This window comes from Gambusia affinis, linkage group LG09 (assembly GCF_019740435.1).
Source record: "Gambusia affinis linkage group LG09, SWU_Gaff_1.0, whole genome shotgun sequence".
Lineage (NCBI taxonomy): Eukaryota > Metazoa > Chordata > Actinopteri > Cyprinodontiformes > Poeciliidae > Gambusia > Gambusia affinis.
Window position 1 is genome coordinate 3,723,653 of NC_057876.1, and position 17,990 is coordinate 3,741,642.

The 17,990-nt window shown below is 41.7% G+C and overlaps 32 non-coding genes across 32 annotated transcripts; 14 read left to right on the forward strand and 18 right to left on the reverse strand.

Annotated features, from left to right (window-relative positions):
- Positions 1-447: 447 nt before the first annotated feature.
- On the reverse strand, positions 448-529 carry trnas-gcu. The gene has a single exon. It is a non-coding gene; the product is annotated as a tRNA-Ser (tRNA).
- A 122-nt stretch (positions 530-651) lies between these two features.
- Positions 652-724, forward strand: trnaa-agc. The gene has a single exon. It is a non-coding gene; the product is annotated as a tRNA-Ala (tRNA).
- Positions 725-1,393: 669 nt separating this feature from the next.
- Positions 1,394-1,475, reverse strand: trnas-gcu. The gene has a single exon. It is a non-coding gene; the product is annotated as a tRNA-Ser (tRNA).
- A 122-nt stretch (positions 1,476-1,597) lies between these two features.
- trnaa-agc lies at positions 1,598-1,670 on the forward strand. Its single transcript has one exon. It is a non-coding gene; the product is annotated as a tRNA-Ala (tRNA).
- Positions 1,671-2,337: 667 nt separating this feature from the next.
- trnas-gcu lies at positions 2,338-2,419 on the reverse strand. Its single transcript has one exon. It is a non-coding gene; the product is annotated as a tRNA-Ser (tRNA).
- Positions 2,420-3,279: 860 nt separating this feature from the next.
- Positions 3,280-3,361, reverse strand: trnas-gcu. Its single transcript has one exon. It is a non-coding gene; the product is annotated as a tRNA-Ser (tRNA).
- A 122-nt stretch (positions 3,362-3,483) lies between these two features.
- Positions 3,484-3,556, forward strand: trnaa-ugc. Its single transcript has one exon. It is a non-coding gene; the product is annotated as a tRNA-Ala (tRNA).
- Positions 3,557-4,223: 667 nt separating this feature from the next.
- Positions 4,224-4,305, reverse strand: trnas-gcu. The gene has a single exon. It is a non-coding gene; the product is annotated as a tRNA-Ser (tRNA).
- Positions 4,306-4,427: 122 nt separating this feature from the next.
- On the forward strand, positions 4,428-4,500 carry trnaa-agc. Its single transcript has one exon. It is a non-coding gene; the product is annotated as a tRNA-Ala (tRNA).
- A 669-nt stretch (positions 4,501-5,169) lies between these two features.
- Positions 5,170-5,251, reverse strand: trnas-gcu. Its single transcript has one exon. It is a non-coding gene; the product is annotated as a tRNA-Ser (tRNA).
- Positions 5,252-5,373: 122 nt separating this feature from the next.
- On the forward strand, positions 5,374-5,446 carry trnaa-ugc. Its single transcript has one exon. It is a non-coding gene; the product is annotated as a tRNA-Ala (tRNA).
- A 668-nt stretch (positions 5,447-6,114) lies between these two features.
- On the reverse strand, positions 6,115-6,196 carry trnas-gcu. Its single transcript has one exon. It is a non-coding gene; the product is annotated as a tRNA-Ser (tRNA).
- An 859-nt stretch (positions 6,197-7,055) lies between these two features.
- Positions 7,056-7,137, reverse strand: trnas-gcu. The gene has a single exon. It is a non-coding gene; the product is annotated as a tRNA-Ser (tRNA).
- An 852-nt stretch (positions 7,138-7,989) lies between these two features.
- trnas-gcu lies at positions 7,990-8,071 on the reverse strand. The gene has a single exon. It is a non-coding gene; the product is annotated as a tRNA-Ser (tRNA).
- Positions 8,072-8,193: 122 nt separating this feature from the next.
- Positions 8,194-8,266, forward strand: trnaa-ugc. The gene has a single exon. It is a non-coding gene; the product is annotated as a tRNA-Ala (tRNA).
- Positions 8,267-8,933: 667 nt separating this feature from the next.
- trnas-gcu lies at positions 8,934-9,015 on the reverse strand. The gene has a single exon. It is a non-coding gene; the product is annotated as a tRNA-Ser (tRNA).
- A 122-nt stretch (positions 9,016-9,137) lies between these two features.
- trnaa-cgc lies at positions 9,138-9,210 on the forward strand. The gene has a single exon. It is a non-coding gene; the product is annotated as a tRNA-Ala (tRNA).
- Positions 9,211-9,879: 669 nt separating this feature from the next.
- trnas-gcu lies at positions 9,880-9,961 on the reverse strand. Its single transcript has one exon. It is a non-coding gene; the product is annotated as a tRNA-Ser (tRNA).
- Positions 9,962-10,403: 442 nt separating this feature from the next.
- trnaa-agc lies at positions 10,404-10,476 on the forward strand. The gene has a single exon. It is a non-coding gene; the product is annotated as a tRNA-Ala (tRNA).
- A 318-nt stretch (positions 10,477-10,794) lies between these two features.
- On the reverse strand, positions 10,795-10,876 carry trnas-gcu. Its single transcript has one exon. It is a non-coding gene; the product is annotated as a tRNA-Ser (tRNA).
- Positions 10,877-10,998: 122 nt separating this feature from the next.
- Positions 10,999-11,071, forward strand: trnaa-ugc. Its single transcript has one exon. It is a non-coding gene; the product is annotated as a tRNA-Ala (tRNA).
- A 669-nt stretch (positions 11,072-11,740) lies between these two features.
- Positions 11,741-11,822, reverse strand: trnas-gcu. Its single transcript has one exon. It is a non-coding gene; the product is annotated as a tRNA-Ser (tRNA).
- Positions 11,823-11,944: 122 nt separating this feature from the next.
- On the forward strand, positions 11,945-12,017 carry trnaa-agc. The gene has a single exon. It is a non-coding gene; the product is annotated as a tRNA-Ala (tRNA).
- Positions 12,018-12,684: 667 nt separating this feature from the next.
- trnas-gcu lies at positions 12,685-12,762 on the reverse strand. The gene has a single exon. It is a non-coding gene; the product is annotated as a tRNA-Ser (tRNA).
- Positions 12,763-13,622: 860 nt separating this feature from the next.
- On the reverse strand, positions 13,623-13,704 carry trnas-gcu. The gene has a single exon. It is a non-coding gene; the product is annotated as a tRNA-Ser (tRNA).
- A 122-nt stretch (positions 13,705-13,826) lies between these two features.
- On the forward strand, positions 13,827-13,899 carry trnaa-agc. The gene has a single exon. It is a non-coding gene; the product is annotated as a tRNA-Ala (tRNA).
- Positions 13,900-14,568: 669 nt separating this feature from the next.
- Positions 14,569-14,650, reverse strand: trnas-gcu. Its single transcript has one exon. It is a non-coding gene; the product is annotated as a tRNA-Ser (tRNA).
- Positions 14,651-14,772: 122 nt separating this feature from the next.
- trnaa-agc lies at positions 14,773-14,845 on the forward strand. The gene has a single exon. It is a non-coding gene; the product is annotated as a tRNA-Ala (tRNA).
- A 669-nt stretch (positions 14,846-15,514) lies between these two features.
- trnas-gcu lies at positions 15,515-15,596 on the reverse strand. Its single transcript has one exon. It is a non-coding gene; the product is annotated as a tRNA-Ser (tRNA).
- A 122-nt stretch (positions 15,597-15,718) lies between these two features.
- trnaa-ugc lies at positions 15,719-15,791 on the forward strand. The gene has a single exon. It is a non-coding gene; the product is annotated as a tRNA-Ala (tRNA).
- Positions 15,792-16,460: 669 nt separating this feature from the next.
- On the reverse strand, positions 16,461-16,542 carry trnas-gcu. The gene has a single exon. It is a non-coding gene; the product is annotated as a tRNA-Ser (tRNA).
- Positions 16,543-16,664: 122 nt separating this feature from the next.
- On the forward strand, positions 16,665-16,737 carry trnaa-agc. Its single transcript has one exon. It is a non-coding gene; the product is annotated as a tRNA-Ala (tRNA).
- The last annotated feature ends 1,253 nt before the right edge of the window (positions 16,738-17,990 follow it).

Consider the following 17,990-nt stretch of genomic DNA (forward strand, 5'->3'; position numbering starts at 1 on the left):
GAATGAAACCTACTGCCAATCCTGAAATTTTCTGATCCTTTCTTTTGAAAACTTGTGGGGAATTAGCTCAAGTGGTAAAACACTCGCTTAGCATGTGAGAGGTAGCAGGATCGATACCTGCATTCTCCAGAAATCCCTTCACCAATCATCTCACTCTTTTATATGTCCCATCAACGAAGATTGAGTATCTCGTGAAGTACTGGGTTATGTCTCAAGAGTCTATACTCATGACCCAGTAGCCAAAATGGATGTTATGGAATTTGGCTTCTTTGCTCTTTTCTTGACCTTGTAACAGTTCCTGAGATAATTAAAAAGAACCAGCAATGTAGCCTTGACTAAAAGCTTTCATCCAAGACAATATCGCTTTTGACTATCCAATGTACATTTTTGACAGACCACAGTTTTGATACCCATTTCAGGACACATCATCTCCCAACTTAAAGTATCCGACGAGGATGGGATTTGAACCCACGCGTGCACAGCACAATGGATTAGCAGTCCATCGCCTTAACCACTCGGCCACCTCATCCTTGCTTCCAGCTCAGAGTGAGGTTGAGATGATGGAGATTTGCACAAAAGTTTTCGATGTTCGTTGGGATGGTCCCAAGTTAAAATCCTGAGATTTTCTGATCCTTTCTGTTGTAAGTGTGTGGGGAATTAGCTCAAATGGTAGAGCGCTCGCTTAGCATGCGAGAGGTAGCGGGATCGATGCCCGCATTCTCCAGAATGTCTGACTCCATGCAACTTAGTCTTTTCACTTAAGATAGTGTCTTGTCACATACCACAAGACACTCTATGGATTTACGACGATCTCTTCGTGAAGTATGCAACTTAGTCTTTTCACTTAATATAGCGTCTTGTCACATACCACAAGACACTCTATGGATTTACGACGATCTCTTCGTGAAGTACTGGGGTAGGATGAAGTACGATTCATTCAACTATTGAATGAATCCTACTGATAATCCTGAAATTTTCTGACCCTTTCTTTAGAAAACTTGTGAGGAATTAGCTCAAGTGGTAGAGCACTCGCTTAGCATGTGAGAGGTAGCAGGATCGATACCTGCCTTCTCCAGAAATCCCTTCACCAATCTTCTCACTCTTTTATATGTCCCATCAATGAAGATTGAGTATCTCGTGAAGTACTGGGGTATGTCTCAAGAGTCTATACTCATGACCCAGTAGCCAAAATGGATGTTATGGAATTTGGCTTCATTGCTCTTTTCTTGACCTTGTAACAGTTCCTGAGATAATTAAAAAGAACCAGCAATGTAGCCTTGACTAAAAGCATTCATCCAGGACAATATTGTTTTTGACTATCCGATGTACATTTTTGACAGACCACAGTTTTGATACCCATTTCAGGACATGTCATCTCCCAACTTAAAGTATGCGACGAGGATGGGATTTGAACCCACGCGTGCATAGCACAATGGATTAGCAGTCCATCGCCTTAACCACTCGGCCACCTCGTCCTTGCTTCCAGCTCTGAGTGAGGTTGAGATGATGAAGATTTGCACAAAAGTTTTCGATGTTCGTTGGGATGGTCCCAAGTTAAAATCCTGAGATTTTCTGGTCCTTTGTGTTGTAAGTGTGTGGGGAATTAGCTCAAATGGTAGAGCGCTCGCTTAGCATGCGAGAGGTAGCGGGATCGATGCCCGCATTCTCCAGAATGTCTAACTCCATGCAACTTAGTCTTTTCACTTAAGATAGTGTCTTGTCACATACCATAAGGCACTCTATGGATTTACGACGATCTCTTCGTGAAGTATGCAACTTAGTCTTTTCACTTAATATAGCGTCTTGTCACATACCACAAGACACTCTATGGATTTACGACGATCTCTTCGTGAAGTACTGGGTTAGGAAAGTACGATTCATTCAACTATTGAATGAATCCTACTGATAATCCTGAAATTTTCTGACCCTTTCATTAGAAAACTTGTGAGGAATTAGCTCAAGTGGTAGAGCACTCGCTTAGCATGTGAGAGGTAGCAGGATCGATACCTTCATTCTCCAGAAATCCCTTCACCAATCTTCTCACTCTTTTATATGTCCCATCAATGAAGATTGAGTATCTCGTGAAGTACTGGGTTATGTCTCAAGAGTCTATACTCATGACCCAGTAGCCAAAATGGATGTTATGGAATTTGGCTTCATTGCTCTTTTCTTGACCTTGTAACAGTTCCTGAGATAATTAAAAAGAACCAGCAATGTAGCCTTGACTAAAAGCATTCATCCAGGACAATATTGTTTTTGACTATCCGATGTACATTTTTGACAGACCACAGTTTTGATACCCATTTCAGGACATGTCATCTCCCAACTTAAAGTATCCGACGAGGATGGGATTTAAACCCACGCGTGCATAGCACAATGGATTAGCAGTCCATAGCCTTAAACACTCGGACACCTCGCCCTTGCTTCCAGCTCAGAGTGAGGTTGAGATGATGAAGATTTGCACAAAAGTTTTCGATGTTCAAGGATGGTCCCAAGTTAAAATCCTGAGATTTTCTGGATCCTTTCTGTTGTAAGTGTGTGGGGAATTAGCTCAAATGGTAGAGCGCCGCTTCGCATGCGAGAGGTAGCGGGATCGATGCCCGCATTCTCCAGAATGTCTGACTCCATGCAACTTAGTCTTTTCACTTAAGATAGTGTCTTGTCACATACCACAAGGCACTCTATGGATTTACGACGATCTCTTCGTGAAGTATGCAACTTAGTCTTTTCACTTAATATAGCGTCTTGTCACATACCACAAGACACTCTATGGATTTACGACGATCTCTTCGTGAAGTACTGGGTTAGGAAAGTACGATTCATTCAACTATTGAATGAATCCTACTGATAATCCTGAAATTTTCTGACCCTTTCTTTAGAAAACTTGTGAGGAATTAGCTCAAGTGGTAGAGCACTCGCTTAGCATGTGAGAGGTAGCAGGATCGATACCTTCATTCTCCAGAAATCCCTTCACCAATCTTCTCACTCTTTTATATGTCCCATCAATGAAGATTGAGTATCTCGTGAAGTACTGGGTTATGTCTCAAGAGTCTATACTCATGACCCAGTAGCCAAAATGGATGTTATGGAATTTGGCTTCATTGCTCTTTTCTTGACCTTGTAACAGTTCCTGAGATAATTAAAAAGAACCAGCAATGTAGCCTTGACTAAAAGCATTCATCCAGGACAATATTGTTTTTGACTATCCGATGTACATTTTTGACAGACCACAGTTTTGATACCCATTTCAGGACACGTCATCTCCCAACTTAAAGTATCCGACAAGGATGGGATTTAAACCCACGCGTGCATAGCACAATGGATTAGCAGTCCATCGCCTTAACCACTCGGCCACCTCATCGTTGCTTCCAGCTCAGAGTGAGGTTGAGATGATGAAGATTTGCACAAAAGTTTTCGATGTTCGAAGGGATGGTCCCAAGTTAAAATCCTGAGATTTTCGGATCATTTCTGTTGTAATTGTGTGGGGAATTAGCTCAAATGGTAGAGCGCTCGCTTTGCATGCGAGAGGTAGCGGGATCGATGCCCGCATTCTCCAGAATGTCTGACTCCATGCAACTTAGTCTTTTCACTTAAGATAGTGTCTTGTCACATACCACAAGGCACTCTATGGATTTACGACGATCTCTTCGTGAAGTATGCAACTTAGTCTTTTCACTTAATATAGCGTCTTGTCACATACCACAAGACACTCTATGGATTTACGACGATCTCTTCGTGAAGTACTGGGTTAGGAAAGTACGATTCATTCAACTATTGAATGAATCCTACTGATAATCCTGAAATTTTCTGACCCTTTCTTTAGAAAACTTGTGAGGAATTAGCTCAAGTGGTAGAGCACTCGCTTAGCATGTGAGAGGTAGCAGGATCGATACCTGCATTCTCCAGAAATCCCTTCACCAATCTTCTCACTCTTTTATATGTCCCATCAATGAAGATTGAGTATCTCGTGAAGTACTGGGGTATGTCTCAAGAGTCTATACTCATGACCCAGTAGCCAAAATGGATGTTATGGAATTTGGCTTCATTGCTCTTTTCTTGACCTTGTAACAGTTCCTGAGATAATTAAAAAGAACCAGCAATGTAGCCTTGACTAAAAGCATTCATCCAGGACAATATTGCTATTGACTATCCAATGTACATTTTTGACAGACCACAGTTTTGATACCCATTTCAGGACACGTCATCTCCCAACTTAAAGTATCCGACGAGGATGGGATTTGAACCCACGCGTGCACAGCACAATGGATTAGCAGTCCATCGCCTTAACCACTCGGCCACCTCATCCTTGCTTCCAGCTCAGAGTGAGGTTGAGATGATGAAGATTTGCACAAAAGTTTTCGATGTTCGTTGGGATGGTCCCAAGTTAAAATCCTGAGATTTTCTGATCCTTTCTGTTGTAAGTGTGTGGGGAATTAGCTCAAATGGTAGAGCGCTCGCTTAGCATGCGAGAGGTAGCGGGATCGATGCCCGCATTCTCCAGAATGTCTGACTCCATGCAACTTAGTCTTTTCACTTAAGATAGTGTCTTGTCACATACCACAAGACACTCTATGGATTTACGACGATCTCTTCGTGAAGTATGCAAATTAGTCTTTTCACTTAATATAGCGTCTTGTCACATACCACAAGACACTCTATGGATTTACGACGATCTCTTCGTGAAGTACTGGGGTAGGATGAAGTACGATTCATTCAACTATTGAATGAATCCTACTGATAATCCTGAAATTTTCTGACCCTTTCTTTAGAAAACTTGTGAGGAATTAGCTCAAGTGGTAGAGCACTCGCTTAGCATGTGAGAGGTAGCAGGATCGATACCTGCATTCTCCAGAAATCCCTTCACCAATCTTCTCACTCTTTTATATGTCCCATCAATGAAGATTGAGTATCTCGTGAAGTACTGGGGTATGTCTCAAGAGTCTATACTCATGACCCAGTAGCCAAAATGGATGTTATGGAATTTGGCTTCATTGCTCTTTTCTTGACCTTGTAACAGTTCCTGAGATAATTAAAAAGAACCAGCAATGTAGCCTTGACTAAAAGCATTCATCGAGGACAATATTGCTTTTGACTATCCAATGTACATTTTTGACAGACAACAGTTTTGATACCCATTTCAGGACACGTCATCTCCCAACTTAAAGTATCCGACGAGGATGGGATTTGAACCCACGCGTGCATAGCACAATGGATTAGCAGTCCATCGCCTTAACCACTCGGCCACCTCGTCCTTGCTTCCAGCTCAGAGTGAGGTTGAGATGATGAAGATTTGCACAAAAGTTTTCGATGTTCGTTGGGATGGTCCCAAGTTAAAATCCTGAGATTTTCGGATCATTTCTGTTGTAATTGTGTGGGGAATTAGCTCAAATGGTAGAGCGCTCGCTTTGCATGCGAGAGGTAGCGGGATCGATGCCCGCATTCTCCAGAATGTCTGACTCCATGCAACTTAGTCTTTTCACTTAAGATAGTGTCTTGTCACATACCACAAGGCACTCTATGGATTTACGACGATCTCTTCGTGAAGTATGCAACTTAGTCTTTTCACTTAATATAGCGTCTTTTCACATACCACAAGACACTCTATGGATTTACGACGATCTCTTCGTGAAGTACTGGGGTAGGAAAATGACGATTCATTCAACTATTGAATGAATCCTACTGATTATCCTGAAATTTTCTGACCCTTTCATTAGAAAACTTGTGAGGAATTAGCTCAAGTGGTAGAGCACTCGCTTAGCATGTGAGAGGTAGCAGGATCGATACCTGCATTCTCCAGAAATCCCTTCACCAATCTTCTCACTCTTTTATATGTCCCATCAATGAAGATTGAGTATCTTGTGAAGTACTGGGGTATGTTTCAAGAGTCTATACTCATGACCCAGTAGCCAAAATGGATGTTATGGAATTTGGCTTCATTGCTCTTTTCTTGACCTTGTAACAGTTCCTGAGATAATTAAAAAGAACCAGCAATGTAGCCTTGACTAAAAGCATTCATCCAGGACAATATTGTTTTTGACTATCCGATGTACATTTTTGACAGACCACAGTTTTGATACCCATTTCAGGACATGTCATCTCCCAACTTAAAGTATCCGACAAGGATGGGATTTAAACCCACGCGTGCATAGCACAATGGATTAGCAGTCCATCGCCTTAACCACTCGGCCACCTCATCCTTGCTTCCAGCTCAGAGTGAGGTTGAGATGATGAAGATTTGCACAAAAGTTTTCGTTCTGGGATGGTCCCAAGTTAAAATCCTGAGATTTTCTGATCCTTTCTGTTGTAAGTGTGGGGAATTAGCTCAAATGGTAGAGCCGCTTAGCATGCGAGAGGTAGCGGGATCGATGCCCGCATTCTCCAGAATGTCTGACTCCATGCAACTTAGTCTTTTCACTTAAGATAGTGTCTTGTCACATACCACAAGGCACTCTATGGATTTACGACGATCTCTTCGTGAAGTATGCAACTTAGTCTTTTCACTTAATATAGCGTCTTGTCACATACCACAAGACGCTCTATGGATTTACGACGATCTCTTCGTGAAGTACTGGGGTAGGATGACGTAGGATTCATTCAATTCATCTATTGAATGAATCCTACTGATAATCCTGAAATTTTCTGACCCTTTCTTTAGAAAACTTGTGGGGAATTAGCACAAGTGGTAGAGCACTCGCTTAGCATGTGAGAGGTAGCAGGATCGATACCTGCATTCTCCATAAATCCCTTCACCAATCTTCTCACTCTTTTATATGTCCCATCAATGAAGATTGAGTATCTCGTGAAGTACTGGGGTATGTCTCAAGAGTCTATACTCATGACCCAGTAGCCAAAATGGATGTTATGGAATTTGGCTTCATTGCTCTTTTCTTGACCTTGTAACAGTTCCTGAGATAATTAAAAAGAACCAGCAATGTAGCCTTGACTAAAAGCATTCATCCAGGACAATATTGTTTTTGACTATCCGATGTACATTTTTGACAGACCACAGTTTTGATACCCATTTCAGGACATGTCATCTCCCAACTTAAAGTATCCGACGAGGATGGGATTTAAACCCACGCGTGCATAGCACAATGGATTAGCAGTCCATCGCCTTAACCACTCGGCCACCTCATCCTTGCTTCCAGCTCAGAGTGAGGTTGAGATGATGAAGATTTGCACAAAAGTTTTGGATGTTCGAAGGGATGGTCCCAAGTTAAAATCCTGAGATTTTCGGATCCTTTCTGTTGTAATTATGTGGGGAATTAGCTCAAATGGTAGAGCGCTCGCTTTGCATGCGAGAGGTAGCGGGATCGATGCCCGCGTTCTCCAGAATGTCTGACTCCATGCAACTTAGTCTTTTCACTTAAGATAGTGTCTTGTCACATACCACAAGGCACTCTATGGATTTCTGACGATCTCTTCGAAGTATGCAACTTAGTCTTTTCACTTAATATAGCGCCTTGTCACATACCACAAGACACTCTATGGATTTACAACGATCTCTTCGTGAAGTACTGGGTTAGGAAAGTACGATTCATTCAACTATTGAATGAATCCTACTGATAATCCTGAAATTTTCTGACCCTTTCTTTAGAAAACTTGTGAGGAATTAGCTCAAGTGGTAGAGCACTCGCTTAGCATGTGAGAGGTAGCAGGATCGATACCTTCATTCTCCAGAAATCCCTTCACCAATCTTCTCACTCTTTTATATGTCCCATCAATGAAGATTGAGTATCTCGTGAAGTACTGGGGTATGTCTCAAGAGTCTATACTCATGACCCAGTAGCCAAAATGGATGTTATGGAATTTGGCTTCATTCTTGACCTTGTAACAGGTCCTGAGATAATTAAAAAGAACCAGCAATGTAGCCTTGACTAAAAGCATTCATCGAGGACAATATTGCTTTTGACTATCCGATGTACATTTTTGACAGACCACAGTTTTGATACCCATTTCAGGACATGTCATCTCCCAACTTAAAGTATCCGACGAGGATGGGATTTAAACCCACGCGTGCATAGCACAATGGATTAGCAGTCCATCGCCTTAACCACTCGGCCACCTCATCCTTGCTTCCAGCTCAGAGTGAGGTTGAGATGATGAAGATTTGCACAAAAGTTTTGGATGTTCGAAGGGATGGTCCCAAGTTAAAATCCTGAGATTTTCGGATCATTTCTGTTGTAATTGTGTGGGGAATTAGCTCAAATGGTAGAGCGCTCGCTTTGCATGCGAGAGGTAGCGGGATCGATGCCCGCATTCTCCAGAATGTCTGACTCCATGCAACTTAGTCTTTTCACTTAAGATAGTGTCTTGTCACATACCACAAGGCACTCTATGGATTTACGACGATCTCTTCGTGAAGTATGCAACTTAGTCTTTTCACTTAATATAGCGCCTTGTCACATACCACAAGACACTCTATGGATTTACAACGATCTCTTCGTGAAGTACTGGGTTAGGAAAGTACGATTCATTCAACTATTGAATGAATCCTACTGATAATCCTGAAATTTTCTGACCCTTTCTTTAGAAAACTTGTGAGGAATTAGCTCAAGTGGTAGAGCACTCGCTTAGCATGTGAGAGGTAGCAGGATCGATACCTGCATTCTCCAGAAATCCCTTCACCAATCTTCTCACTCTTTTATATGTCCCATCAATGAAGATTGAGTATCTCGTGAAGTACTGGGGTATGTCTCAAGAGTCTATACTCATGACCCAGTAGCCAAAATGGATGTTATGGAATTTGGCTTCATTGCTCTTTTCTTGACCTTGTAACAGTTCCTGAGATAATTAAAAAGAACCAGCAATGTAGCCTTGACTAAAAGCATTCATCGAGGACAATATTGCTTTTGACTATCCAATGTACATTTTTGACAGACAACAGTTTTGATACCCATTTCAGGACACGTCATCTCCCAACTTAAAGTATCCGACGAGGATGGGATTTGAACCCACGCGTGCATAGCACAATGGATTAGCAGTCCATCGCCTTAACCACTCGGCCACCTCATCCTTGCTTCCAGCTAAGAGTGAGGTTGAGATGATGAAGATTTGCACAAAAGTTTTCGATGTTCGAAGGGATGGTCCCAAGTTAAAATCCTGAGATTTTCGGATCATTTCTGTTGTAATTGTGTGGGGAATTAGCTCAAATGGTAGAGCGCTCGCTTCGCATGCGAGAGGTAGCGGGATCGATGCCCGCATTCTCCAGAATGTCTGACTCCATGCAACTTAGTCTTTTCACTTAAGATAGTGTCTTGTCACATACCACAAGGCACTCTATGGATTTACGACGATCTCTTCGTGAAGTATGCAACTTAGTCTTTTCACTTAATATAGCGTCTTGTCACATACCACAAGACACTCTATGGATTTACGACGATCTCTTCGTGAAGTACTGGGGTAGGATGAAGTACGATTCATTCAACTATTGAATGAATCCTACTGATAATCCTGAAATTTTCTGACCCTTTCTTTAGAAAACTTGTGAGGAATTAGCTCAAGTGGTAGAGCACTCGCTTAGCATGTTAGAGGTAGCCGGATCGATACCTGCATTCTCCAGAAATCCCTTCACCAATCGTCTCACTCTTTTATATGTCCCATCAATGAAGATTGAGTATCTCTTGAAGTACTGGGGTATGTCTCAAGAGTCTATACTCATGACCCAGTAGCCAAAATGGATGTTATGGAATTTGGCTTCTTTGCTCTTTTCTTGACCTTGTAACAGGTCCTGAGATAATTAAAAAGAACCAGCAATGTAGCCTTGACTAAAAGCATTCATCCAGGACAATATTGCTATTGACTATCCAATGTACATTTTTGACAGACCACAGTTTTGATACCCATTTCAGGACACGTCATCTCCCAACTTAAAGTATCCGACGAGGATGGGATTTGAACCAACGCGTGCATAGCACAATGGATTAGCAGTCCATCGCCTTAACCACTCGGCCACCTCGTCCTTGCTTCCAGCTCAGAGTGAGGTTGAGATGATGAAGATTTGCACAAAAGTTTTCGATGTTCGTTGGGATGGTCCCAAGTTAAAATCCTGAGATTTTCTGATCCTTTCTGTTGTAAGTGTGTGGGGAATTAGCTCAAATGGTAGAGCGCTAGCAGAGGTAGCGGATCGATGCCCGCATTCTCCAGAATGTCTGACTCCATGCAACTTAGTCTTTTCACTTAAGATAGTGTCTTGTCACATACCACAAGACACTCTATGGATTCTGACGATCTCTTCGTGAAGTATGCAACTTAGTCTTTTCACTTAATATAGCGTCTTGTCACATACCACAAGACACTCTATGGATTCTGACGATCTCTTAAGTGTTAGAGTAGTACTGCACTATTGAATGAATCCTACTGATAATCCTGAAATTTTCTGACCCTTTCTTTAGAAAACTTGTGGGGAATTAGCTCAAGTGGTAGAGCACTCGCTTAGCATGTGAGAGGTAGCAGGATCGATACCTGCATTCTCCATAAATCCCTTCACCAATCTTCTCACTCTTTTATATGTCCCATCAATGAAGATTGAGTATCTCGTGAAGTACTGGGGTATGTCTCAAGAGTCTATACTCATGACCCAGTAGCCAAAATGGATGTTATGGAATTTGGCTTCATTGCTCTTTTCTTGACCTTGTAACAGTTCCTTAGATAATTAAAAAGAACCAGCAATGTAGCCTTGACTAAAAGCATTCATCCAGGACAATATTGCTTTGGACTATCCAATGTACATTTTTGACAGACCACAGGTTTGATACCCATTTCAGGACATGTCATATCCCAACTTAAAGTATCCGACGAGGATGGGATTTGAACCCACGCGTGCATAGCACAATGGATTAGCAGTCCATCGCCTTAACCACTCGGCCACCTCGTCCTTGCTTCCAGCTCAGAGTGAGGTTGAGATGATGAAGATTTGCACAAAAGTTTTCGATGTTCGTTGGGATGGTCCCAAGTTAAAATCCTGAGATTTTCGGATCATTTCTGTTGTAATTGTGTGGGGAATTAGCTCAAATGGTAGAGCGCTCGCTTTGCATGCGAGAGGTAGCGGGATCGATGCCCGCATTCTCCAGAATGTCTGACTCCATGCAACTTAGTCTTTTCACTTAAGATAGTGTCTTGTCACATACCACAAGGCACTCTATGGATTTACGACGATCTCTTCGTGAAGTATGCAACTTAGTCTTTTCACTTAATATAGCGTCTTTTCACATACCACAAGACACTCTATGGATTTACGACGATCTCTTCGTGAAGTACTGGGGTAGGATGAAGTACGATTCATTCAACTATTGAATGAATCCTACTGATTATCCTGAAATTTTCTGACCCTTTCATTAGAAAACTTGTGAGGAATTAGCTCAAGTGGTAGAGCACTCGCTTAGCATGTGAGAGGTAGCAGGATCGATACCTGCATTCTCCAGAAATCCCTTCACCAATCTTCTCACTCTTTTATATGTCCCATCAATGAAGATTGAGTATCTTGTGAAGTACTGGGGTATGTTTCAAGAGTCTATACTCATGACCCAGTAGCCAAAATGGATGTTATGGAATTTGGCTTCATTGCTCTTTTCTTGACCTTGTAACAGTTCCTTAGATAATTAAAAAGAACCAGCAATGTAGCCTTGACTAAAAGCATTCATCCAGGACAATATTGCTTTGGACTATCCAATGTACATTTTTGACAGACCACAGGTTTGATACCCATTTCAGGACATGTCATATCCCAACTTAAAGTATCCGACGAGGATGGGATTTGAACCCACGCGTGCATAGCACAATGGATTAGCAGTCCATCGCCTTAACCACTCGGCCACCTCATCCTTGCTTCCAGCTCAGAGTGAGGTTGAGATGATGAAGATTTGCACAAAAGTTTTCGATGTTCGTTGGGATGGTCCCAAGTTAAAATCCTGAGATTTTCTGATCCTTTCTGTTGTAAGTGTGTGGGGAATTAGCTCAAATGGTAGAGCGCTCGCTTAGCATGCGAGAGGTAGCGGGATCGATGCCCGCATTCTCCAGAATGTCTGACTCCATGCAACTTAGTCTTTTCACTTAAGATAGTGTCTTGTCACATACCAAAAGGCACTCTATGGATTTACGACGATCTCTTCGTGAAGTATGCAACTTAGTCTTTTCACTTAATATAGCGTCTTGTCACATACCACAAGACACTCTATGGATTTACGACGATCTCTTCGTGAAGTACTGGGTAGATGAAGTACGATTCATTAATCTATTTATTGTATCCTACTGATAATCCTGAAATTTTCTGACCCTTTCTTTAGAAAACTTGTGAGGAATTAGCTCAAGTGGTAGAGCACTCGCTTAGCATGTGAGAGGTAGCAAGATAGATACCTGCCTTCTCCAGAAATCCTTTCACCAATCGTCTCACTCTTTTATATGTCCCATCAATGAAGATTGAGTATCTCTTGAAGTACTGGGGTATGTCTCAAGAGTCTATACTCATGACCCAGTAGCCAAAATGGATGTTATGGAATTTGGCTTCATTGCTCTTTTCTTGACCTTGTAACAGTTCCTGAGATAATTAAAAAGAACCAGCAATGTAGCCTTGACTAAAAGCATTCATCCAGGACAATATTGCTATTGACTATCCAATGTACATTTTTGACAGACCACAGGTTTGATACCCGTTTCAGGACATGTCATATCCCAACTTAAAGTATCCGACGAGGATGGGATTTGAACCCATGCATAGCACAATGGATTAGCAGTCCATCGCCTTAACCACTCGGCCACCTCGTCCTTGCTTCCAGCTCAGAGTGAGGTTGAGATGATGAAGATTTGCACAAAAGTTTTCGATGTTCGTTGGGATGGTCCCAAGTTAAAATCCTGAGATTTTCTGATCCTCTGTTGTAAGTGTGTGGGGAATTAGCTCAAATGGTAGAGCGCTGCTTGCATGCGAGAGGTAGCGGGATCGATGCCGCATTCTCCAGAATGTCTGACTCCATGCAACTTAGTCTTTTCACTTAAGATAGTGTCTTGTCACATACCACAAGGACACTCTATGGATTTACGATCTCTTCGTGAAGTATGCAACTTAGTCTTTTCACTTAATATAGCGTGCCTTTTCACATACCACAAGACACTCTATGGATTTATTTACCATCTCTTCTTCGTGAAGTACTGGTAGGATGAAGTACCATTCATTCACTATTGAATGAATCCTACTGATAATCCTGAAATTTTCTGACCCTTTCTTTAGAAAACTTGTGGGGAATTAGCTCAAGTGGTAGAGCACTCGCCGAGCATGTGAGAGGTAGCAGGATCGATACCTGCATTCTCCAGAAATCCCTTCACCAATCTTCTCACTCTTTTATATGTCCCATCAATGAAGATTGAGTATCTTGTGAAGTACTGGGGTATGTTTCAAGAGTCTATACTCATGACCCAGTAGCCAAAATGGATGTTATGGAATTTGGCTTCATTGCTCTTTTCTTGACCTTGTAACAGTTCCTTAGATAATTAAAAAGAACCAGCAATGTAGCCTTGACTAAAAGCATTCATCCAGGACAATATTGCTTTGGACTATCCAATGTACATTTTTAACAGACCACAGGTTTGATACCCATTTCAGGACATGTCATATCCCAACTTAAAGTATCCGACGAGGATGGGATTTGAACCCACGCGTGCATAGCACAATGGATTAGCAGTCCATCGCCTTAACCACTCGGCCACCTCATCCTTGCTTCCAGCTCAGAGTGAGGTTGAGATGATGAAGATTTGCACAAAAGTTTTCGATGTTCGTTGGGATGGTCCCAAGTTAAAATCCTGAGATTTTCTGATCCTTTCTGTTGTAAGTGTGTGGGGAATTAGCTCAAATGGTAGAGCGCTCGCTTAGCATGCGAGAGGTAGCGGGATCGATGCCCGCATTCTCCAGAATGTCTGACTCCATGCAACTTAGTCTTTTCACTTAAGATAGTGTCTTGTCACATACCACAAGACACTCTATGGATTTACGACAATCTCTTCGTGAAGTATGCAACTTAGTCTTTTCACTTAATATAGCGTCTTGTCACATACCACAAGACACTCTATGGATTTACGACGATCTCTTCGTGAAGTACTGGGGTAGGATGAAGTACGATTCATTCAACTATTGAATGAATCCTACTGATAATCCTGAAATTTTCTGACCCTTTCTTTAGAAAACTTGTGAGGAATTAGCTCAAGTGGTAGAGCACTCGCTTAGCATGTGAGAGGTAGCAAGATAGATACCTGCCTTCTCCAGAAATCCTTTCACCAATCGTCTCACTCTTTTATATGTCCCATCAATGAAGATTGAGTATCTCTTGAAGTACTGGGGTATGTCTCAAGAGTCTATACTCATGACCCAGTAGCCAAAATGGATGTTATGGAATTTGGTTTCTTTGCTCTTTTCTTGACCTTGTAACAGGTCCTGAGATAATTAAAAAGAACCAGCAATGTAGCCTTGACTAAAAGCATTCATCCAGGACAATATTGCTATTGACTATCCAATGTACATTTTTGACAGACCACAGGTTTGATACCCGTTTCAGGACATGTCATATCCCAACTTAAAGTATCCGACGAGGATGGGATTTGAACCCACGCGTGCATAGCACAATGGATTAGCAGTCCATCGCCTTAACCACTCGGCCACCTCATCCTTGCTTCCAGCTCAGAGTGAGGTTGAGATGATGAAGATTTGCACAAAAGTTTTCGATGTTCGTTGGGATGGTCCCAAGTTAAAATCCTGAGATTTTCTGATCCTTTCTGTTGTAAGTGTGTGGGGAATTAGCTCAAATGGTAGAGCGCTCGCTTAGCATGCGAGAGGTAGCGGGATCGATGCCCGCATTCTCCAGAATGTCTGACTCCATGCAACTTAGTCTTTTCACTTAAGATAGTGTCTTGTCACATACCACAAGACACTCTATGGATTTACGACGATCTCTTCGTGAAGTATGCAACTTAGTCTTTTCACTTAATATAGCGTCTTGTCACATACCACAAGACACTCTATGGATTTACGACGATCTCTTCGTGAAGTACTGGGGTAGGATGAAGTACGATTCATTCAACTATTGAATGAATCCTACTGATAATCCTGAAATTTTCTGACCCTTTCTTTAGAAAACTTGTGAGGAATTAGCTCAAGTGGTAGAGCACTCGCTAAGCATGTGAGAGGTAGCAAGATAGATACCTGCATTCTCCAGAAATCCTTTCACCAATCGTCTCACTCTTTTATATGTCCCATCAATGAAGATTGAGTATCTCGTGAAGTACTGGGGTATGTCTCAAGAGTCTATACTCATGACCCAGTAGCCAAAATGGATGTTATGGAATTTGGCTTCATTGCTCTTTTCTTGACCTTGTAACAGTTCCTGAGATAATTAAAAAGAACCAGCAATGTAGCCTTGACTAAAAGCATTCATCCAGGACAATATTGCTATTGACTATCCAATGTACATTTTTGACAGACCATAGTTTTGATACCCATTTCAGGACACGTCATCTGTCAACTTATGTTAGCCGACGAGGATGGGATTTGATCCCATGCATGCATAGCACAATGGATTAGCAGTCCATCGCCTTAACCACTCGGCCACCTCGTCCTTGCTTCCAGCTCAGAGTGAGGTTGAGATGATGAAGATTTGCACAAAAGTTTTCAATGTTCGAAGGGATGGTCTCAAGTTAAAATCCTGAGATTTTCTGATCATTTCTGTTGTAGTTGTGTGGGGAATTAGCTCAAATGGTAGAGCGCTCGCTTTGCATGCGAGAGGTAGCGGGATCGATGCCCGCATTCTCCAGAATGTCTGACTCCATGCAACTTAGTCTTTTCATTTAAGATAGTGTCTTGTCACATACCACAAGACACTCTATGGATTTACGACGATCTCTTCGTGAAGTATGCAACTTAGTCTTTTCACTTAATATAGCGTCTTGTCACATACCACAAGACACTCTATGGATTTACGACGATCTCTTCGTGAAGTACTGGGGTAGGATGAAGTACGATTCATTCAACTATTGAATGAATCCTACTGATAATCCTGAAATTTTCTGACCCTTTCTTTAGAAAACTTGTGAGGAATTAGCTCAAGTGGTAGAGCACTCGCTTAGCATGTGAGAGGTAGCAAGATAGATACCTGCATTCTCCAGAAATCCTTTCACCAATCGTCTCACTCTTTTATATGTCCCATCAATGAAGATTGAGTATCTCGTGAAGTACTGGGGTATGTCTCAAGAGTCTATACTCATGACCCAGTAGCCAAAATGGATGTTATGGAATTTGGCTTCTTTGCTCTTTTCTTGACCTTGTAACAGGTCCTGAGATAATTAAAAAGAACCAGCAATGTAGCCTTGACTAAAAGCATTCATCCAGGACAATATTGCTATTGACTATCCAATGTACATTTTTGACAGACCACAGTTTTGATACCCATTTCAGGACACGTCATCTCCCAACTTAAAGTATCCGACGAGGATGGGATTTGAACCCACGCGTGCATAGCACAATGGATTAGCAGTCCATCGCCTTAACCACTCGGCCACCTCATCCTTGCTTCCAGCTCAGAGTGAGGTTGAGATGATGAAGATTTGCATAAAAGTTTTCGATGTTCGTTGGGATGGTCCCAAGTTAAAATCCTGAGATTTTCTGATCCTTTCTGTTGTAAGTGTGTGGGGAATTAGCTCAAATGGTAGAGCGCTCGCTTAGCATGCGAGAGGTAGCGGGATCGATACCTGCATTCTCCAGAATGTCTGACTCCATGCAACTTAGTCTTTTCACTTAAGATAGTGTCTTGTCACATACTCCATCACCGTAATCTTGTCTCTCATTACCGCAACTGGCCTCAGATTATGCGGTAATGAAAGTTATGTATTATGGTAATGAATGACATCCACATGTTCTAGCTTAATGTTCTAGCATGTCGTGAGGACTCAGTTAAACTTTTCTCACAAACAGTGTGAACTCCTTAACTTCTTCTGTACAAGAAAGTTTCTTATTAACAACTTTTAAAGAGCATAACGTATTATACATTACGGTAATGATAACCTATAGTGTAAAAATCGGCATATAGAAGGAGAAACTTAACAGTTATCATGATCAAAAGATGTCATACAATCTTACCTTGTAGCCATCTTTTGTCTCCTCTTTTTTGTGGGGCATCTTGGGTCAGAAAAACTTTATTTAAAAAAATGCTGTGAATATTCCAGTACTTTGAACACGGCGCAACGGAAATGAGAGTTGAACCTCCGGACACTCACTTTTATTAAAATATTCTGAATTACTTAACAGGAAATTATTATATATTATCATGTTTTATTAATTTATGTATATTTAAACAAATTTTTGAATTTTTTAATAAACCTGCTTGATTATTTATAATGATAAATTTAGGCAAAATCATTTTTTTCCCCTTAGGACACATTACGGTAATGAATTTGTGACTCCAAAAACAGTTAAAAAACATTAAAAAACTTATTTTGGTAACCAACAATGATCTGTGCCAAATATTCGAAATAATGATTGTCCAAATAAAAGTGGATTATTTTGAGTTTTTTATGAGTATGCCCCTAAAATCTTCTAAGACATTCAAAAGGTTGGGTTCGTGAGAATCACTCTGCTGGTTTTCCAAGTAGAACGCCTCACGGAGGGACACCAGGTACTCACCCAAGTCCTGCACCTTATCCCAGCCAGGGATGCCGTCGGGGGCCAAGAACCGGAGCCTGCAAATAAGAATTAAAATACAAAATGGAAGGAAAAATGTCAGCATTAAACCACATACAATATGAGTAACACTGCAGCTGATGAGTAACACTGCAGCTACTCACAGGGACCTGGAGTGGAGTGCTGGACCCAGAGTACCCTGCAGGATCGTGCGCTGCACCCATTAGAGCAGGGGGCTTTGGCAGAGACAGTCCTTGGCTGGATCTTGTGGACGGCCCTGAGGAAGATAACCGCAAGGCCAGGGAGATGCTGCTGTCCTCTGAGGCAGTGTTGAGGG